Source organism: Phocoena sinus, chromosome 7, assembly GCF_008692025.1.
Source record: "Phocoena sinus isolate mPhoSin1 chromosome 7, mPhoSin1.pri, whole genome shotgun sequence".
Taxonomy (NCBI): domain Eukaryota; kingdom Metazoa; phylum Chordata; class Mammalia; order Artiodactyla; family Phocoenidae; genus Phocoena; species Phocoena sinus.
In genome coordinates, this window is record NC_045769.1 from 8,628,931 (window position 1) to 8,632,777 (window position 3,847).

Genomic DNA, 3,847 nt, shown 5'->3' on the forward strand with positions numbered 1-3,847 from the left:
TAAGAATCCTGCATTGGGGGCGAGGCGCGCGGGGGACCGGGGCTACTCCAACACAGCGCCTTCCTTAGAGGGTTGTGAGGATTAGTGGTGAAAAGCCCTTAGGACAGTGCCTGGCTCACCATAGGCATGTTTTTTATGGTAGTTGCGATTCCTTGGAGGAGAAGACTAGGGAACCAAGCAAGGTGTAGTGGACGTGGAGAGGAGGGGCCGGGGCTGGGAACTACAAACTCCCGAATCTGGACCTTAGAAAAGCTTGTTTGGGAGCAGTGGGCAAGGCAGAAGGGAGTCGGGTGGATTGGTGGGCGGTTTAACTACACATGAAGTGAATTCGAACATTTTTGACCCGAGATTACCCCAGCGAGACACCTGGGGCGAGAAATCTAGTTCATATTTACCCAAAACGGAGTTACGTGGAGGCGTTAGGAGAGGGACTGTGACACGGGGGATTTGTCTACTACTTGGGACCAGCAAGGTCAGGGAACTCCCTCTGTATTAGTTTCCCACCCGGGGACGCCCGTGGCAACCTGGCGTTCCGGGCCCCCGCCCTCGGGCCCCTCACCATCCGTCTGGGTCTCCCGACCCACTAGGGGGACGCAGCCCGGCGACGCGCCCTTGTGCGCTCCGCTGGCGGCCAGCTGGAGGTCCAGGGTGCCCTCGGGGCGGCTGGGGCAGAACACGGCCGTGTGCACCTCCATGGAGGCGCTGTGCGGGGCAAAGGCGCTGCAGAGCAGGGTCTCCATGCGGCGGGGCGCCTCGGCTGCCTCGTCGCGCCGGGGCTGCACGACGATCCCGACGAGCGCGGCGGGCGGGCGGCGGCCCTGGTCGCGCACCTGCTGCAGGAGCAGCTGCAGCCGCGGCAGCTGAGAGCGCAGCGCGGACGCGCGGCGCGACACCAGGAGCAGCCGCGCGCGCGGGGCGAGGGCGCCGCCGGCGGCTGCCTAGGGTCTTGGCAGCCCGACGCCGCGTCTCCCGCCAGCCCGGAGCCGGAGCCGCAGCCCGAGCCGCCTCACGCTTGCGCTCTTGCGAGTCCCCAGCCTTGCGCCGGTCGCAGGGCTGCTTCTGCGTGCAGCGCTTGGACTTGGCGGCCGGGCAATCGGCGCACCTCCGCGAGCTGTCTCCGGAGCGCTTGAGCCTCCGCCTCGCTCAGATGCTGGAGCTGCTGTGGCCGCTCGTGGCTCGGATGGATGAGGGCCGAGAGGGCTGATCGGTCGGGCCCTGCTCCAGAATGTTCTGCAGCGTCACACAGCACTCATCCTGCTTCCAGAGCTCGCCCAGTAGCACTACCTGGCCGTGGCCCTCGATGGACTGAGCGAGGGCCTGTTGCTACGGCTCGGCCTTCCCGTCCCCCGGGGCCCTGGAGGGCTGGGCCCCGGGCTCCATGTCCGGTCCGGCTCTCTTGCCCCTCTGGGCCGGGGCCTCCGATGGCCAAGGGAAAAGCTGCCCTTCCCTGGAGGATGTCACAGCACCCCTGCGCCCTACCTCTTCTTGTCGTGACCAAGGGCCTCTGCCCCCAATTCTTTGGAAATCTTCCAACACAGGGAAGTTGCTGTGGGCGCCAGTGTAACACTGGCAGTGACTAGTTTCGCTATCATTTTCTATATCTTTGGTGTCAAAAGGACAAATCCCTTTATCCCAGGGATGGATCATTGTGCCCAAGCCTCCAAGTAAAATGGATTTTTGGGCCCTCAGGGCATTTAAGAAGCAGGGGGCCCGGATGCTCACTGCGCCTGGAAAGTTTGAATGGCAGTGAGGAACAGAGAGGCTGGTTCTAGGTGGCTGCATCCTAGGAGGGAGGCCTGGCTGCTGTCTGGGTGATCTGGGAGCCAGAGTCCTGAGCTGTTATACACTGATGGGGCTGCAGGAGATGCTTAGGGGGGTCCCCTCAGTTCCAGCCTTCTCTGGGTATGCATTTGAGAAACTCAGTCTTTCCTGCCTCTGTTTCTCCTTTACACCTCACACAGAACACTTCACCGCCACTTCTGGCCACCAAATGTGTGGGTTCCCCCCCCCAGACAATTCTGTATTCTACGATTTTACTCAGTTCTGACACTATCCACCTGGAGAAAGGGTAAAGTCTCACAGGTTAAGGGTGCTGTCCCACAAGATGGCCCCCCTGCTTCCCCCATGCTGATCCCAAGTCCAGGTTATTACCTGTGCTTCTGACTGATGAGCTGTAAACAGGGGGCTCCCATGACCCCCTCCTCAGGTTTGATTAATTTGCTTGAGTGGCCCACAGAGCTCAGGAAAACAGTTTACCAGTTTATGACAAAGGGATATGATAAAGGATACAGATGAACACCCAGCTGGAGGAGATGTATGGGGCGAAGTGTGCGTGGAGGGGTGTGGAGCTTCCGTGCCCTCTCCGGGAGCACCACTCTCCCCGCACTTGTGTTTACCAACCGGGAAACTCTCCAAATGCCATACTGTTTGGGGTTTGGGGAAGGCCTCCTCACGCAGGCAAAATCAATTACTAACTCCATTTCCAGCCCGTCTGCCCTCTCTGGAGAATGGGGGATGGGGCTGAATATTCCAAGCTTCTAATCATGGCTGGTCTTTCTGGTGACCAGCTCCCATCCACAAGCCCACCCAGAGTGGCCTCATTAGAACAAAATAAACTCCCATCATCCAGGAAATTCCAAGGGATCTAGAAGCTCAGTCCCAGGAACCAGGGTCGAAGACCAAATATTTGAACAAGAGATACTCCTACAGTTCATATATATATATATATATATATATATATATATATATATATATATATATATATATATTCTGTTATCTCACAGGGCACCAGAGGTCTGTCAAAGTGCCAGGAAAGATCTTCAGGAAAACAAAACAAAACAAAAATCATTAAAACTCCTTATCTGCCTAGCACATGAGGTGAGCAAAGAGAGCCTGGGGGAGGGAGGACGGAGGTACCCAGGACAGCCGCAGTGACTGGGAACTCAATGGTGGGGAAAATTTTTCCATTTATTATTATTTTTTTTAAATGGACTTTACCAGGTTGCTTAAAATGGTTTTGAAAAATATAAAGATTAAAGACTCTGAAAAGCAAGCTGCCAATCAGAAAACTCGGAGCTGGAATCCTGCTAAAGGCTCCAGAAGCCCCAGGCCAGGTAGCCTCGGGAGGACTAGGTGAAGGCAGAAGCCCCCAGCAGCTTTGCAGAAGCAGGTTGGACGGTGTTGGGGGGACTCTTTCTTTCTCCATTCTGGTTTTTCAGCCTTGGCCCAAAGAGACCCAGCTCACCCTCCATGTGGACAGTGTTGATGAGAACATTCCAGCCCACTTCCCTTTCCTCAGTGAATCTGAGCAGTCAGAGTCAGGAATTTATTGGGTGCCTTCCTCTAGACCACTGGGTCACTGTCACTGTGGGGTTTTTAAAAATTAATTAATTAATTTTTGGCTGCGTTGGGTCTTCGTTGCTGTGTGCAAGCTTTCTCTAGTTGCAGCAAGTGGGGCTACTCCTCGGTGCGGTGCGCGGGCTTCTCGTTGCAGTGGCGGAGCATGGACTGTAAGTGCGCAGGCCTCAGTAGTTGTGGCTCGCGGGCTCAGTAGCTGTGGCTCGCGGGCTCTAGAGCGCAGGCTCAGTAGATGTGTTGCATGGGCTTAGTTGCTCTGCAGCATGTGGGATCTTCCCGGATCAGGGCTCAAACCCGTTTTCCTGCCTTGGCTGTGTGACCCATTCCCTGGGTCCCTGCATTTTAAAATGATGTTAGTTTCAGGACTTCCCTCGTGGCGCAGTGCTTAAGAATCCGCCTGCCAAGGCAGGGGACACGGGTTTGAGCCCTGGTCCAGGAAGATCCCACATGCCGCAGAGCAACTAAGCCCATGCACCCGCCCCACAACTAC